At 40.4% G+C, this 19324-nt stretch overlaps 1 protein-coding gene across 1 annotated transcript in view; it reads right to left on the bottom strand.

Annotated features, from left to right (window-relative positions):
- FGGY (FGGY carbohydrate kinase domain containing) overlaps nt 1-19324 on the bottom strand; it is a 300360-nt gene that overhangs the window by 235466 nt on the left and 45570 nt on the right.

The raw sequence follows: 19324 nt of genomic DNA, 5'->3' as shown, positions 1-19324 counted from the left end.
AGAATGGCAACAGTATTTACCAAAAATCATCAGTTTCGTCTTTGTTCTCAGTCTTTGCATTGCTTACTTCAACACCAGTTCTGGCATCACTTAACCGGTGTGTGATCAAGGGCAATTATCACAGTGAGGGTCTCCATCACATCCATACAGTGTAGCCATGCCATTATCACAAAGCAGTCTGGGATGTAATGTTAATGTTATATCACTTCTAAATATAGGTAAGTGATTTAGACCCAACTGGGAGTGAAAAAAAATCTCTTTATAGGCTTGATATTTTGAAGATGTACCAGTGAGTTGAAATATAAATGTACATTAGTATGAAAGCAAAACTGTTAATATTATGTACTGAATCAATTATTAAGAAATATAAAATAATTTGCATTGACAGATAGTTAAACCAAATTTCAAGAGAGACAGCATTAGCTAGCTGAGTTGGTAGTATTTTTTGAGACTATGGACTCATATAAAAAGTTAAACTATATAAAGCAAAGTGTTATTTCAAATGAGATGATAATTCTAATCTTTACAGCATTGTTTGGTTCTAACACTCATAACAAAAATAAAACAGTAGTAAAGAATTATATATAAGGTTTGGTTCCATGTATGTCAAGTCTTTCAAGGGACAGTTCTATTTAGAAATTCCTCATACCTTATAAAGACAAATTAAAAGCAGAATGTCAAACTTAGGATCTCCATATTTCAAAAGGAAAAAGAACTCCAAAATTATGTATTAGAACACTGATGATAAATCATCTTTGACACAAACTATTAAAAAATATAGAGTACATAAAATGAAAGTGTTAGAGAAAAATGAAGTTCCCAAAATATATTTTGTTCCTGCTAACCAGTCCTTAAAGTTACAAACTTTAAAATATGCAGTAAGAGGACAATTCCTTAAAACTCTGTGTCTCTGGAAGAGGTGGGGCTGATATTCAAGTGAGAAGCCATGTCTGGGAATGTGTATTTATGACATAAATAAAGGAATTAACTGGTATCCTCTAAGGTGGGTAAAACAGGTGAAACTATATTGTAGGGGGTTAAAGAGTGAATGGGTGATTGAATAAATGAAGGAAGTTGGTACTGATCCTTCATATGGAAGATCTGACACCAAAAGGAGAGGGGAGAAAGGGAGCAGTAGTCTGAAGTCCAATTTCACAAAGTCTTTTCATTTACTAAGGTAGGGAACATAGGCTAAAACATCATGGAATATATGACATCTCTACATACCAGTCTAAAAGGACTCTGAGTGCCAAATACATATGTATAATGCTGACTCCACCCTACCCATCCGAAGTTGTTTGGTTCCCAAATGCTTGGCTTCAGCTGAGCCAGTTTTTCTTAACCTTTAGAATAAAAAGAAAAGTAAAATGTTGAGGCCAAGACACTTTCATGTTGAAGTCCATGATTCTGAACATTTTGTTGTCTAAACACAGCACCCAGATTTAGTATCAATCCATTTGTTCTAGACTGGATGGAAAGTACATGTACACACAAATACCCAGGCACCAAATATGGTACCAAATCGTACATGTGATTCTGAAGTTCTCAGAAATGCAAGAACGCATCCTTAAGAACTTTCAATCCCTACAGATAAACACATGACATGAGGAATAGAGAAAAAGAAAATTCTATTGCATGGGAAGCTCTAATTGGAGATAATATCATAGTGTACCACATCAAGAATCCCCAGTAGGTACCAAGCACTTTCTGTACAATATCTAATCCTGACAAAGAGTTATTGTTATTCCTATTACAAATGATAAGACTATGGCTTCGGGAACCTAACTAAGCAGCTAACAAAGAACAAGAACTCTAGAGAGTCAGCTTTGCTACTAATCTAGCTTGGTTACTTTGGGCAAGTTTACTAATATCTCTAAACCTTACCTTACTAATCTATATAATGGGTATTATCATACATACCTTGGAAAGTTAAAGTGAGGATTAAGAGAGAAGTAAAGTATGTAACGTACCTAATATAATGCTTGTGTTTGTAAGTTACATTCAATAAATGGCAGCCACGTTGATCACTACCAGTTTTGCCCAAGTCTATATAAACTAGTAAATGACAGAGGGCATTTACATTCATCTTTGACAGATTCTAAAACCAACACAGACAATAGCACTTACACAGAACTTACCATGTGTCAGAATTGCTATGTAAATACTTTACACATGTTAACACAATCAAAGGTCTCGATAACCCTATGAAAAAAGTACTATTATTATCCCCACGACATCAATAAAGAAACTGAAATACAATAATGCCTCATATCTATTGGAATCCTGACAGGCTTCCTCACCCCCAGTTTTAGGTACTGCCAGTAATGCATGATTCCCATCACCACAATGATTTCTCCTTCATGATGATGTACCTGCATTCTGAATCCATGTACAACATCTCACATATATTTTGGGTACAGAAGGCACACAATAAGAGACACTGTTTTGAATTAAGAAGATAGAAGCTATTCAAACATAAAGTAATATTACTATTTTGCAAAGACATAAACAACCTGCATCAGGAATTTCATTGTCCTAATTAGCCAATCAGGTTCTGGCTGAATCTAATCAGACTCCTCAGTGGCTTTTTTTCTCATTCTGCACAATTTCACGACATCTGGACTGCTTGAAACACACCAAAGAATGGTGCCAGAAGCCACATGTGAACTGACCCTCGTGGCAAAAGCCCTCAAATGGACATAAGTGGAAAGGTCAACGTATCCTATTTCCCCATGGTAAATGGCCTTTGGAAATACTTTTTTTTCTTTTTATACTTTCACAGTCACATAATCGTGATCAACAAGAACAAGACAAAATTGACTGCAGATGGAGAAAAATGCTGACATGAGTGGCTAAAAACACCATGTGTAACTCGTAATAAAAGGGGACAGGACCATAATGTAAGTCGAGGCCCCACAGACTCAACCCTTCTAAAGTCACATCTCATGAAGATTAGAAGAAGTAGCTGGTTTCTCCCAAAACAAGTCCTAGAGGAACAAAATCAGAAGGGCACCCACCCTCTAGATGTATTCTTGAAAAAAATAGGTCCTTGACCTGGATGGACTTTTATAGACAGTTGACAGGTCAGACCTGAGTGCATGTTGCTCTGAAGGTCAAAGAATTGGCAAAAAATGGATGTGACTGTTGTCAAACAAGAATGAGCTCCCTTTGAAGTTGGGGGCTTAGCTGAGACGATTCTGAAGTATTCTCTTGGAGTGCGGCAGAGGCGAGGGTAAAAAATAAAAATGCGGACCTGCGTAAGCTGAGATGTCTCTTAAGTAATGCAGGATATATTGTCCTATCCTGTAATGTTGGCATGACCCGCCATTAAAATCTGGGTGAAAAGGAACAATCTGTGAAGTCGGATGGTGTCAGCAAACGGCCACAATGAACACTCCACTCCCCACAACCTGCAAATGCCCACCAAAAAACAAACAAACAAAAAAAACAAAAAACAAAAAAACCTCACTCAAAGCCCTTCAGCTTCCAGTTCAATTGGCTCAGTATTTGCCTTGCCCTCTATTTATTTGTGCTCGTCTACTAATCATTAAGTATTTTATTCTGCGGGTGACTTCCAGCCAAACTTGCTGCTGAGCTACCAAATCCTTGAGCTGTTGCTGTGGCTGTTATCATTCAAGAAGTTTCACTGTGTTGTTATCTGAACCTTCTCTTGCAGTTTAGTAAATTAGACTAATATTCCACCTCATAAATCAGAAACACAACCCTGTGTCCATGTTCCCCACAGCCCCAGTAGCTGTGGAATGGAATACCAGTGGAATTAAAGGAAGTTCTTGCAGATTCAAATATCACAGAAATGTATTAATTTATCTTTATTAATAGAAGGTCAAATACCATGCACCGCTGACAGTTGCATCAATATTTTTACAGTCCTTAGGTCCTGACTTGCACCAGTGGCCTCTTTTAACACACACACACACACACAAACCCTCAAGTCTAAATCCTGACACTGTTAAATCACTTTTAGATACCTTTCTGAACACAAGGAGATTTAAGACATATAGCATCTAATCTGGTGCCTGGTTTTCTCTGGAGTTGGACCTCCCAGAATTCCATTCCTGGGAACACCAGCCACTTTGGAGTACTCTGGAGTCCTCGCTGCTCTGCAAAACCTACAATCCATGTCTTAGGACACATTCTGGTACAGATGCTAGTGACTAGCTCTATCTCTTATTGCTTCCCTCAACACAGACATATGACTTAAATGTTCATCATGTGCCTGAATAAATCCTTGTATCATCATCATGAAGTAGGTAATATTATCCCCATTTTACAGATAAAGAAACTGCTGCTCAGCAAGGTTATTTTCCTAAAATGACATTTGTAAAGAGACTGAACCAGGATTCCAAGTCCAATCTGAAGTTGTGTTCTTTTTTTTTTTTTCTGCTGTGTAGAAACCAAAAGTGCATAGGGGTTGAGGCTACTTCTGGGGAGTGTGAGGGCATGAAACTCTGGTTCCCCCATTCCCTGGTTCCGCAACCTCCTGTTATCCCTGCATCTCTGGGCAACTTCTTAACCCTCCAGTGAGGGAAACCTGAGACAGCAGGACTGGATGGAGTGGGTACTGCCTTCTTCAAGTTCCCAAATCCTGAAATCTATCAGCACTGAAAAAAAAAATCATAAAGCTACTGACACAACCCAAATCTCAAAATCTCTCAGGAACCTTAGCAAAAATATTCACTGAGGCTAGTGGTTAGTCCCCTACGTAAATGTTACAAAAATCAAGGATACACTATGGTGAGACACCCGAAGAGTATGAGTCATTTTAAGAAAAGCCAAAAGTATCATCAAAAAGACAAGAGATAACAAGTGTTTGCGAGCATGTGGAGAAAAGGGAACTCTTGTGCACTGCTGGTAGGAATGTAAATTGGTGCAGCCATGATGGAAAACAGTATGGAAGTTTCTTGAAAAATTAAAAACAGAACTACCATATGATCCCACAATCCCACTTCTGGCTATAGACCCAAAGGAAATGAAGATAGGATCTCAAAGAGACATCTGCACTCCCATGTCCATTGCAGCGTTATTTACAGCAGCCAAGATATGGAAATGAGCCAAGTGTCAAAGGATGGAAGGAGAAATATGTGATACACACACACACACACACACACACACACACACACACACACACACAATGGAATATTATTCAGCCCTGAGGAAGAAGACCACCCTGCCACTTATGACAACATAGATGAGCCTTAAGGAAATTGTGCTAAATGAAATAGACGGAGAAAGACAAATACTGTATGATATCACTTATATGTGGAATCTGGAAAAGTGGAATTTATAGAAACACAGAGTAGAATGGTGGCTGCCAGGGGCTGGGGGTGGGGAAAATGAGGAGAGGTTGCTGAAAGGGTATAAACTTCCAGTTATAAGATGAGTAAGTTCTGAGGTTCTAATATACAGCATAGTGATTATAATAAATAATACTGTATTATATACTTGAAAGTTGTTAAGAGAGTAATTCTTAAATGCTACTGTGGTAATTATTTGGCAATAGATAATTGTATCAAATCAACCCAATGCACACCTTAAACTTACACAATGTCATATGTCAATTATATATCAATAAACCTGGGAAAAATTTAAATATTCTTATTTTTCACCCACAAAAAAAAAAAGGAAAGGGAATGAGAAAGAGGGAGAGAGAAAGAAAAAAAATAAGAAGAAAGAGAAAAAGTAAAAAGTAAAAGAAGAAAGAAAGAAGAAAGCAGAAAGTAAAATTCCAGAGTAAATGATTTAGTCTTGGGCCGTGGTTCTCACTAGAAGCTCCTAGAGGGTTTGTTAAAACACAGATTAGTGGGTCCCACTACCCAAGTCTCTAATTCACTAGGTGGGGTGAAGCCAGAGAACCTGTATTTCTAATAGATTTCCAGGCAACGTTCACACTGCTGATCTGGGGACCACGCTTTGAGAATCATTGATTTAAGGTAAATAATCACCTAACAAATGAACTCTTTACTTTAGTAAAAACAGGTCTCTGTGGCATTCCCTTAATAATCAGTTAACAAACAAGTGCTTAGCTAATTAGTACTCATCAGAGGTGGTACACCATTGTGGTCAAAAGCCTGGATTCTGGGGCCAGACTGCCTGGGTTCAAATCCCAGCTCTGCTGCTCATTAACCATGTGATCCTGGACAAGGCCCTTGGCCTCTTTGAGCCTCGGTTTTCTTATCTGTAAAACATGCACGGTAATTATAATACATATAACATAGGGCTAGTGGGAGGACTGAAGGGGCTCATATATCTGCAGTGCTCGCAACAGTGCCAGCACATGTTAAGTACTTTCTTATTAGAATAAAATGATTACTAACACTATTATTATACTCTCTTTACCAGAAGAGGTAATAGGTCTTCTAGAACTATTACTCTGTGTCAGTCCCAGTGTTAGGTCTTGGGGATAGAACAATAGAGCAAACATGCAATGTCCTACACTCACAAAGTTAGTCTAGAAGCAAAGGAGAAACAACTTAGGTAGTTGTTTACGAAGTATCATCTGCTTAAATCAGAGGGCTGAGAGCAGGGAAACAAGGAGAAAATGCTACAGAGTCAATTCAAATTGAAGATCAATGTCAGGCTTTAAAAACATTTCTCAAACTGGAGTAAAAAAAACCAATGGAAAAGCATGAGTCATACTACATAGTTCTTCTGAAACAAACTATTGTGGCTTTTAAAATAGAATGATACGGAAAGAAAAATTTACTTTCTAGTCAATTCCCCCAAAATTTCTCTGCACCTGATATGCATCACTTAACTCTGCAAATCATTTCAACAAAGGCCAGATCTTATGGTGAGAGGGAGGTGGCCAGTTCGCTGCAGACCAAATAAGAGGTGGAGACAAGAGCAGGGTGAGAGGAACTAATCTTTGTGTCCTTTCTCCCCTGCTGGAAAGATAGGCCACAGCAAGGGGCACTGCTTTGGAGCCATGCAAACCTAGGTTCAGATCCAGCCTCAGCTCCTTAGTGGTTGTGTGATCTTAACTGTGTGCCTTGACCTCTCTGGGTCTCGGTTTCCTCATCTGTCAAAACAACACACTGTAATGATAGGAAAAGAAAAACTCCAATCCACGCCCCTTCCAAATTTCTCTGCACCTAATATGCATCATGCATGCTGCAAAGGTGAATAAACTGTAGTTTCTTCAGCCAAAGGGTTCCTAGGCCAGTAGAAGAAAAACACGTGCCAAGAAATAATTACAGTTCAAGGAGGGAAATGTTAGAAGACTAGAGGAACAACGAAGAAGGAGTGTCCAACCGCCCTGAGGAATCTGAAGGGCTTCTCAGACAACATGACACTTAAGATGGGTCCTGAAAAATGAGCAACAGCTCAGCAAGGAGAAGAGTGGGCAGATGATGTTCTAGAGACAAGGAACACTACATGCAAAGGCCAGAAGACATAAGAAGGCCCAGGGATCAGCGAGGCATCTGACAGGGCTAGGGTGCTGGTGGGTGATGAAGAGCGGCAGGAGATGAAGACAGCTCATGCCTCGGTTCTGCAAAATTATCGCCAGTTTTCCATATGATGAAATTTACTTGAAGCTATTGGGATGATGTCAAAGATGGTAAGGAAATTAAGGCATAAAGCGACAGTCTGTGGGCTTTTTAGTGTCAGTCTAAAGTTGTCCTGACCCTCAGGTTAATGTTTTCATGGCAGACACTGGTATTCGGCTCCATCTATGTGGGTCTCACATACCAGTAAGAACCAGCCCTTCAGAAGGGGCAGCTAACATCTGTTGAGTCCTTTAGCATGCGGTACTACAAGCTCTGTACACCTGAACTCTTTCCATCCGCACAGCAAGCCCATAAGGTACAATGAGGAAAATGAAGTGCAGAAAAGGTAAAAAACTCGCTCCAGGTCACACAGAGTCCCAGGGCCTGCATGTTACCCCAGAGCCCAAACTCAAGGGCTGTCCTGAGTTCATGTTTCTTCCTCCCCGACAGATGCTTTTACATGACTTTCCGGGGCAAATCCACGTCCTGAAGGGCCTGAAGCTTTTATATGTGGGACTCTTTAAGAGAAGGAATACAAAATTATGAATACAAAATCAAGTGCAACCATGAATATCTACAATAAGAAAAAAATTAAAACAAGTAACTAGAGCTTTAGGGGTTTAGGCTCCTTTTTCCTGAGATCAGAAGTGCCTACATACATATATTTGTTTTCAAAGAAAAAAAAAGTAATGAAACTAAAAGATAGCAGTTAAAAAAAAAAGGAATGTCTACATCGAAAGGCTTCTTGATTATAACCCCTCCCTGCCGGGAATATTCTACAACTCCAAAGAACTATAAGCACTCACGGGGCCTACATGAGAGGGTCCCTGAAGCTTAAGCTTCAGTGCACTCACTTCATGGGAAGCCCATCTCCACCATCTGAAAGTCTCAAACTTTTTCAAACCATTTCAACACAGGCCAGATCCTAGGGCGAGAGGGAGTTGGCCAGTTCACTACAAACCAAACAAGAGGTGGACACAAGGGCAGGGTGAGAGGAACTAGGGTTTTCAGCCTTTCTCCCCTGCTAGAAAGATGGGCCACAGCAAGGGGCACCACTTTGGAGCCATGCAAGCTTAGGTTCAGATCCAGCCTCTGCTTCTTAGTGGCTGTGTGATCCTGACCGTGTGTCTTGGCCTCTCTGAGTCTTGGTTTTCTCAGCTGTAAAAATGATACACTGTCAAATGGGATAACTTGCATACTGCCTAGGAATGTCAGCTTCCTTCCTCTGGGTATGCCTTTCCTGTGCTTTCTTCTTCTTGTCTCTTATTCTATCCCAAATCCAGGCTCGGGTAGACTGGTCCCTTCTCTGACCCCAGGCAAATTCTGTGGAGACCTCTGCAGGAGCACATCATTCTCTTATCAATTCAGCAAGTACTCCCTGGATAGAAGGATGAACACAGACATGCTGTGGTCCTCAGGAAGCTCGTGTCTAGTGAATAACCACATGTCAGGGAGCCTTTCTCCACCACGAGTGAGATGCTCCCATGGGCTAGAGCCATGCCTCATTCCACTGAAGACCCTGAGACATGGGGCAGGTTGGACCCAACTGAAAATAAGTGAGTCCACCTCCCACCAACTCTCAGCCAGCGCCTATACCAGCCTCCCTCACCTGACCCCCTCCTCAGCCCCTCTCTCATCAGGTCCCAGCGATACTGGTCCACACATCTTTCACCCAGATAGATCAATGATGTTTGGTTTACAGAGCACTGGGCCCACTGTTGGCTCTCACCTCAAGAATAAAGAATCCTGGCCCTTCCAAGGCAAAACAAAGGCTGACTTCTCCCCTGTGGATCCCTTCTCCTTTAAGGCCAATAGTATGCAGACCCCTGGCCCTCCACCGAACTACATTTAAAATAGCTTTTGTGAAGACAGACACAGCAGCCATTTGTGTGTGTGTGCGCCGGCAGCAATGAACTGATTGTCACATGAACAATGTGCACTTCTTCCCACTTCTGACAGAATAGATGACATTGTGGCCAGGGAGGGGGCGGGGACCTGACACAAGAAACCAAGCCTTAAGGTTTATTACATGAAATTCAGATAAAAAGCACTTCGAAGCCTCTTTCCCATAATCAAAAAAACCACACTGGGCAAGATCAGAGCTTAACGGCCAAAAAAAAAAAAAACACATTCAATCCCTGAGATCATTTTCCTGAAATAGAAAACTACATATGTTTCTCAAATTTCACATCAAGCCACTGCAGAGGCCAGACTGCAGGGCTGAATTGGGCCAAAGTAAGTAAGAGAGAGAGATGGTGGGGGAGGAGGGAAGGAGTGAAGGAGGGAGGAGGGAAGAGGAAGAGGGGAGGGGAAAGGGAGTAAACAGAAGAAAATGAGCTCGTCCCTCCACATCGCCACATTTCCCTAGTACAATCTAAACTTCCAAACACCCCCAGTTTCATGGAACTTGAAGCGAGGGTTGCTTATCGGGCAGTCCTTACTTTGTCGAATTAAGACACATTGCCTTGGATTAGCAAGACTCCTTAAATTCAAAATGACTTCATGGTTGGCTCAGAGCTCAGTGTCTCTAGGGCCAGCCGCCAGGAACATATCCACTGCGGAGCCTCCCTCCCCTCTCCAAACTGACCTGCCTGACTTTTCCATAGAGACAGCAGAGCAAAATCCCAAGCAGACAGGCTGTCAGTGTTAATTAAAAGTCCAAACACCTCTTTAGAAACTATCTCCAGCTCAATATTTATACAGAATATAAGACTCCTTAGCAGGCAGGTCTGGAGAGGGGAGCGAGAGGTTGAGAGCGGAAATAGGTTTGAATGGCATTTGGAACCCATTAATTTTTAAAAGACGGGCTGCCACTCTACACAGACCCGGAGAGGTTCAAAATGTAAGGAACCCGGGAAGATGAATGAGCTGAAGATCGTTTAGAGAGCCCAGGGAGAGTGCTCAGCTTTTGAAAAGAATAATATCTGGGCAATAATGAGAGCTGACACTTTTTATTGGTGAATGCAGTTTTGGGCACATTTTAACAACACAGGTTGACAATTTTTTGTATTTGACAAAAGGAAAAGCAATCTTCTAAATGACTTGGGAACAAAGGGCTCCCTGACAGCAATTTCTTAGTAACATTTAAGCCTTCTCTTCAAAGGCCCTTGACAATAGTTTAGAAAGAGGGAGAAAGAAAAATGAAGAAAACAAGAAGAAAAGAAGGTATATTTTAAAAAATAATTAACTGGAAGAGGTGAAAAAGGTGGAGAAGTAATGGGTATACCATTTCGACACTAAATTATATCCCAAAGGTTTGAATTTAACATTAGACTTTTACAATACTTTCTCCAAAAAAGGAGTTTTAAGAAAGAAGCCAAAGAGAGACTTTGGTCAACACCATTGCCTCTGAGACCCAGGGTCCACAGAGGAGCTAATGGATAACCTAATCTAGCCACCAAATTCTGCAGACAAACTGAGTGCCAGAAGCCCAAGGTTACCTGGCTGGACCAGATACATCTTCCAAGTTTCAAATCACGCCACCTTGTGTATCTTATGATGTGGGTTCTGGTCACAGCCAAGGCCTCACAGCCCTTTCAGTATCATGGGTTCCAAGACTGAATAGTGATACTTTTCATCAGATTGACTGAAACTTAGAGGCTGACCAGAATCACACAGGTATAGCATATTCAAAAGGCCCAGTAACGAAGTACACAAGAGTTCCTCTACAGTGGCAGCCATCCTGGATAGCAAACCAATTTAAGAGGTCACCAAGACTGAGAGGCCTTCTCAGCTCAGAGGAAGGACCCCTAAACAACACAGAGCCCCCTTAAAACTGAACTCCTACTTCATTTACTAGTTTCACCCTCATAGTGAGAACCCTTTTGGGATGCAGTAATATCACCTGGAAAATAGGATCTCTATTCTTTAGCCCTTTTACAGTTTCCAAACATTTTCAGCAAAGAAGACATCATCACACTACTTGTAAATCAGGAATCCCATTCCGAGATTGTTCCACTTTATCACATTAAACAGCACAACAAGATTAACTTCTAAAAGTGATTCAAGGTCTCAGGGAAAACTGTTGGGTAAAGGAAATGCTATAGAGTAGCTCAGTTGGAAAATCACAACCACGCTGGCTATCAGCTTTCAGGCAGACAGAACTCATGTCTCATGTGCGCACCAGAAAGCCCCCCTCAAAAAAAACAAACAAAAAAGTTATGGAAACTGAGCAAATTCAGGCCAGTGGTTCCTAAGGAAGGGTGCATCTGTAACCACCCAAGGTCACACATTTTTACCTCCTCTGTCCCAAAGGACAAAGGTGGGGATGATTAACCTTTTCTATGCAGATTTGCTACTGATGAAAAAGTGACAAAAGAAACCTCCAACCTTCCTTGGAGTTTGCCTCAACATAGCAGATAAAGTGGGTTGTCACTGATCCCACAGTTACGCATTAGTGTAGGGCAGCAGCAGGACCCCCATCACGGACCATCTGTGCCTCAAGTCCGACAGGCGTGGATGAGAAGCCATGATGTGAAGCCCTGGTTCCCCTCCTGCCCCAACAGACCCGGCATAGTCCATTCTCTCCTGCCCTCTCTGGACTTTCAGCCTCTGAACACTGACGGCCGGTGATCTCCTGACATCTGCTCATTTCTTCACACCCACGATAGCTTCCAGACCTTTGGTGACACTCTCACACTCCATGACTTGTGGATGCCTGATCACATCCACAAGAAGGCAAGACAAAACCCCCAAATTGGGGAGAGAACTCGTCAAACAGGTTACTGGGTTTCTAAGTGGCCCACCACCCACACCCTATAAACAAAGACTGAAAGGAAAGAGAAATGGAAGTAGCACCTCTTGTGTACTACTTGGTATCAAAAACTGGTTAGAGGTTTTACTCACAATGTTCCACTGTCTCCATAAAACAAACCCAGGTAGTTTTTGTCCTCCTTCAACCCTAAAAGGAAACTGGGATTGAAAAGAATTAAATGATGTGCCCAAGTTCACCCAGCTGATCAATGGCAGAGCAAAACTTTGAGCTAAGGAGTACCTGGCTCCAGCTCTTATAAGACTTTGAATAGTTTAAATAAATGTGGACCTACTGACTGCTAGATTAGAGAGGGGAGACCACTGAGGTGTTCGGTTAATATATAGGCAAAGAATAAGTGAATGAAGGAGGAAGGAAATCGTAAGCTACAGTTGCTTCAAACTATACACGGCCTCCCCTGTGATATCAACCATGCTCACCCTCCTCTCTGTCACTGTCACAGAAGGATTATAAATTAGTATCTGGGATAGGGGTCAATGTAATTGACTGAGAAATTATAATTTTGTGATTATCTTTTTACTTGCTCAATATTAGTTCTCCCTTTTTCATTTAGTAGTAACAGAAACCCAATTTTATTCAGGTAGCAGTGCATCTAACTAATAGCCTGTTTTATCCAGCCTCCACTCTAGCTGGATGTGAGTATAAACCAAGGATATGCAAGCAGAAGATTTGTGCAGATCTTCAAAGAAGGCTTGTTAAAGAAGGCTGACTCAGGTGTGTATATCCTTTTTTGGGGTTTGTTTTTTTTTTTTGTAACCCCCACCTTCCTTCTTCCTGCTACATGTAATGTGGGCTGAAAAACAGACCCCAGCAGCCATCTTGGACCATGAGGAGACTTTGAGAATGGAAGTCAGGGCTGAAGATGGTAAAGTAAAAATGTCAAAACAGCTAGTGTCCTTGATGACTCCACAGGGCTGTCATAGTGGCCCAAGACTCCATACATCTGGATTTATTTACAGAATAATGTGTTCAAGCCATTGTGATTTTGAATTTTCTATTATTTATATTATTCATCAGAGATAAGGGTCATATTTCTTCTGTAGAGAGTGAAAGCATGCTTCTTTCCCAAGAATAAGGCTAAAGAAAATCTAACATTTAAAGGCCATTTCTCAGCACTATTAAAGATACCAAAAAATAAGCTGATGTGAAAGGATGGCTGAATCACTCTTCCTAGAACCTAGAAGAACTGATTTGCACCACTGTTCTGAGAAATCATCTTTTAATACAACCATAAAACAATGCAAATCAAAGAGCTTTGCATCAATCATAACAGAAATAACTGTGCTTTTTTTCCAGAGACTCTTTAATTTTATGATAATATCTGAAAAATCCTTTTCAAGTTTCAGCCAAGGTCTAGCCAAAAAAATGTTACCTCTAGGATGACCTAAATTCATTCAATATTTTTCTAAAATGAAAAAATCAAGTTGTAAACCACAAGGAGAACCCACTTTACAGTTATAAGGATGGCTATAATTTAAAACAAACAAACAAACAGGAAAACAGGTGTTGGTGAGGATGTAGAGAAACTGGAATCCTCATACATTGCCGTTGGGAATGTTAAATGATGCAGCCACAATGGAAAAGTTCGGAAGGTCCTCAGAAACCTAAACATAGGATTACCATGTGACCCAGCAATTCCAGTCCTAGACATATACCCACAAGAATTGAAAGCAGACTCAAACAGATACTTATACATCAATATTCACTGCACCATTACTTATAATAGCCAAAAGGAAGAAACAACCCAATTATCCATCAGGGGTCCATCAACCAATGTACAGAAAAGCAAAAAGTAGATTTTAAAAATGAAACACAGTAGAATAAGAGTTTAAATAATGATACCATTTTTGAGACCCTGGAGATTATATTTGGAAAGTGAAAAAAATCTAGATCAATAACCTGATCATAATCTTCTGACAGATTAACAAATAACTAAAAGAAAAGTAACAGTACAATAATATCCCTTAAAAACCCCAAACACAGAGAACTACGCAAATCAGGAAAATAATTGCTATTTTTAAAAGGGATTACAATTTCTAAAGAACATAAATTCATCTTTTAAAGTAGAAGATAGAATATTTACTCACAGCTTACACAGAACCGTGCACTGTAGTGGACGGAAGGGAGAGGGAAGGGGAAATAATTTATAAAGAAATATAAGGGAAGATAAACTCGTTTTCCCATATGCCATAGAAAAGTCTCAGAAATTCCAACATATAACTTCTAAAGCAAACTTATCAAAGTGTCTCTTGTACATAAGAAAACTGGTCATCAATTCTTTTAGTCCAAAGCCATAAAAATAAATGAGCTGAGACAAATCTCCCACACAGAGTAACTCAAAATAATGTATGTAGATAACTCCACCCTCATGGAAATGAACATAACTCCCATCTCTGTAAGTGTGGGCTGTGCATGGTGACTTCCTTCAAGATAGAAGGAGGGAAGGAGTAACTTCACAGTGGAGAAACCTGACAAACACCTCAGCCAGGTGATCAACATCAACAGAGATGTCATACTGATAGCATGCACCCTTGATATGATATGATAAGAACTGTACTTGACAGAAAATGGCACTGTAGTCTTCCTCCTGAAACATACTGCCCATGTCTCATCATAAGAAAAACACCAGACAAATTCCATTAGAAGGACATGCTGCAATACACATGACCAATACTCTTCAAAACAATCAAGGTCATCAGAAACAAGGAAAGTTGAGAAACTGTCACAGCCAAGAAGAGACTAAGGAGATGTAACTAAATGTATATGGTATTTTGGATAGGATCTTGGCACAGAAAAAGGACATTAGATAAAAACTAAAGAAATATGATTAAGTATGGAATGGAGTTAATGCTAATATATCAGGATGGCTTCATTGTTGACAAATGTACCACACTAATGTAAGATGTTAATAAAAGGGGAAATGGGTATCAAGTAGTGTCTTCAGAAGTTTTCTGTAAATCTAAAACTTTAAAAATAAACTCTGTTTGAAATTGTAACAGAATTTATAAGGACACACTTTAAGGTAATTTACAGAACATTGCCAACATTTGATAATCTAGAAATTTCTCTCAGACCCCAGTGTCAAAAAGAGTTCTCCAGATCAGCAGTCAGATCTCTTCTTTGTTAACTCAGTTAATCTTGACTATGTTCTAATCTTGGTTTGCCACTAGGAAGCATGGAAACAAATAAGTAATTATGAAGACCCATATAGTCTCTAGGAAGCTCTTAGCTTCATCTTAGTTATTCTATTAATGTTTCCATTCACTTGTGATTTTTTTATATTTTTATCACTGTTTTTATCTTCTATTACCAGTCACTTCAAAGCTCTTTAGAGGGAGGATGGATATCTATGAGTATGTTTTTGTCTGATTATACAAAAGTTCATTATTCAAATTTCTGACTTCCCATTTCTCATGTTACCAAAATCCTGGACAGTTATCCACTCAAAGGCTAGAATGTGGCAAATTACTAAAACACTTGAGTTTCGGTTCTTGAATTACAAAATGGTGGTAACACCACCTGCTTTAACTGCTGGTTGGGAGGACTAACGGGATTCACTTTTGCTAATATGTTAGCACAGGTACAGAGAATGTGCTCAATAAATAATTGTATTATTAACAAAAACAGCACTAATTAGTTTCATTGATATAATGAAAAGAATGGAGCTGAATTACAAATTAGTCACAGGCCAAGTGGTGATTTTCTCAATGACAGATAAACAAGAGTAGCTACCACATTCTGGAGGATAAGAACAATAAATAAAGGGGAGAGGGGACAAGCAGGGGAGGACAGAAAAACAGATAAGGGGAGGAAGAGAAGGAAGACTTCTTTCTTACACAGTGTCACTGCCAAAAACAAGTCTGAAAGTTTAAGGCAAGGTGAAATCTGATCACTTTTCAGCCCTGACTAGAGTAATAAAAAGAAAAAAAAGAAAAGAAAAAAAAACCACCCTCTAGCCTTTCTGGCACCCATTTCCCCAAGGCCTCCCAAAACAATCACAATAAGAGCCAAATAAACACCAGATCTGAACCTCCTTGGCCCAGAGGATGCAAAGCTCAGATACCACTGCCCAACGTTTCTGTGGCCTTGGCACATTCAAACTCAAATCCTCATCTTCCTTATTCTAGAAGAGGGGACAGACAATGGAGATTTTTCGTTAAAAGAACTATGCATTGTTTAAGTACTATGTGCTACACATTTTATCCACAGTACTTCTAACCCTGACAGAAGGGTCCAGATGAGGACCTGAGCCTGGACAAGGGGGTTGGGATGAGGGGGGAACTGTTTACTCCAGGTTCCTGCAGACAGTACATGGCATAAACACTGAACCCAAGTCAGTCCGACTACAAGGATTTCCCTCTTTTCCACTGTGCCAGAAACTTAATGCAAAGACTCCCTGCCAAAATCGATAGAGAAAGGAAACTAAATAAAACAGCTAATTCCTTCAAAAAATTTCTCAGCGCTGTGTTGGAAGTTCTTCTGTTACCTCACTCAGTCAGCCCATACAACAACCCCATGGAGGAGGAGAGGTCATTATCCCAATTATATTTACAATCAAGAAAGTTCAGAGGGGTGACTTCTTTCACCCTGATCATGAAGGTGGAGATAGAGAAGAGAGAAATAATTAAGAGATTAGGGAAACAACAGAAAAGACAGACAGATGTAAGACAGATGTGGGCAAGGATAGGGCAACCATCTTTAAAAAAGGAACTCAGTGCCTGGCACCCAAGGTCCACAGGCTCTGTTTTAGAGCTGAGGAAAATTAGAAGGGAGGTCTCTGAAGGTTCTGGCAAGTACGGGCAAGGAGCAGGAAGAGGGGACTGCAAATCTGTACTGATGAAAGTAGAATGAGCCATGAGTGCTGCAGCCAACAAAAATGACAGGGATGACTGGACGGTCAAGAAATCAATTCTGAGCATTAAATTTTCTGCCTCCTCAGGATTTCAGATTGTCATGGGTGGGTATGGAAGCCCCCAAGCATGTTCTGATAGGCAAATCAGAAGCTGTCAATTTTTAAATTCACCAAATTCATTCAACCTTTTAAAATACTTCCAATCTTTCACAGGAGTGGACCACCTTACGGTCACCGATTACTTTCATGTATCTTCTATTAGACAATGCTGTCCCAACTTACCAGACCATATAACCACCTGGGGTGGTTATACAAATTTCCAGGTATCTCATGGAGGTTCTAATTTAGTAGACTTAAAACTGGAAGTCCTGGGGATCTGTGCTTTGAATAAAAGATTCAGCTGTTTCCTATAATCAGGCTGGTTTGGAAAAATTATTTTAATAGGACTCTCCCAAAAGCTTGCAAGGTTGGTATCATGATCCTCATTTTACAGATAAGGAGAATGAGAATCAAAGAAGAGAAGGCCATTTCCAAGGTCACCAAACTCACGTGTGGCCAAACTGAGTATAAGTCACGCTGTAACGCCACAGCAGATATGCATGCCACTGTATTTAAATCTACCTAAGCCAGAGGTAGCTTCAAAAAGCCCACGCTCCTTGGTGTCTTAAAACAGCATCAGAAACTAGGAAATGGGGGTGTAGACTATCTAGCACCATCAGAAAAACCAGGGAGGAATCAATGCCTTAACACCCAAGGGAAAACAGAAGGAAAAGCGAGGTCCTCCCCCATCTGTAGTTCTGCTTTGCAGTCCATAAGGTTTGCAAGCCCATGGTGTATAACTGATATTCACACTGTTAGCACTGCTTTGACTCCTAGGTCCATTTGGTTAAAATAATCAAAATGTTTCTTTCACTACTGCACAAAGGTAGGGAAAAAAAAACCTGAGAAAGGCCCTTCCAGATATAACTCTGGACAATTAATAACCCATCAAATGAGGAAAGTCCAGATGAGATCTTCACCCACATGCCAGCCTCCCTGGAGATGATATATAATGGTGACTGACTGCACCTTCTGGGGTAAAGTTCAGACCACTCCTCCAGAGCCCTCTACCCAGAGAGGGGTGAGTACCTGAGGTTTCCTGAGGTCATTTTTATATGCATGTGGATCCCCTGTACCCTAGCATTTCACTGGTGGGAAGGGAGGATAATCAACAAGATGAATGACATGCTTATGAAACAGATCCTCTAATGTCTCCTCTCTGGAAGCCCCTGCTGCTGAACGAACTATCACGCCCCTCATCAATTCTCTACAAGGAAGGGTCCAAATCATGCAAAATGAGACAGATGGTGAGAGCACAGGGAAAATGGTACTTCCATTCCCAGCTTCCCATGAGTTTAAATAAAAAGGAAAATGGGGAGGACGTAGCCCGGTCTAAAGAGATGACTTTAAGACATACCTAAATAAATAAATACATACATACACACACTTACAGGTTTAGCTGTCCTCTGGGAAACAATCCTCTTCCTCACATGCAATTCTAAATCATTCTGAAGATGAGAAGACCCCTCCCTACCCTGCTGCCTCCTCTTGTGCAACACCTAACATCTGAGGTCAAGATAATAACAGATTTGCATGCACTGAGATTTCATATCCAACCTGTTCGTATATATGCCATCCACACACACACCCACTCCATTCATTACCGCAGTCACAATCACACTCAATCAGTATTTTTTTTTAAAACATCTCTGCCATGCAGTGCATAACTTATTTATAGCATTTGTAATTTACTGAGAAATACTGTTGACTTCAACATTCATACCTCAACACTCTGGGATGATTCAGGTACATTGATGTAAAAAGCAAAAGAGCTTCATAGCACATCCATCTAGTTAACATTAAAATCAGCTTCCTTGAAAAATCTATCTCTTGCCTTAATTTTAGGGACCAAATAAAAAAAAATTCCTTTTATTCACCATGTAAAAAGTGCCTTTGGAAAAACAGTTACATTTCACGACAGACTATTCATATCTCCTTTAGACGTGTCCAATTTTAATGAATGGTCTTCACCTTGGATACCCACATTCCAGGCCTCATGGGAACAATGGTGTTTGGGCCTGTGCAGTGGAGGTGGAAGATGGATTCAAGATGTTTCAAGTATGTAAAATCGCATGCAGATGTACAAACAGTACG

The sequence above is a fragment of the Camelus ferus genome, chromosome 13, assembly GCF_009834535.1.
Source record: "Camelus ferus isolate YT-003-E chromosome 13, BCGSAC_Cfer_1.0, whole genome shotgun sequence".
Lineage (NCBI taxonomy): Eukaryota > Metazoa > Chordata > Mammalia > Artiodactyla > Camelidae > Camelus > Camelus ferus.
Note: the sequence above shows the minus strand (reverse complement) of the source record. Positions and strands in the feature narration are given on the sequence as shown.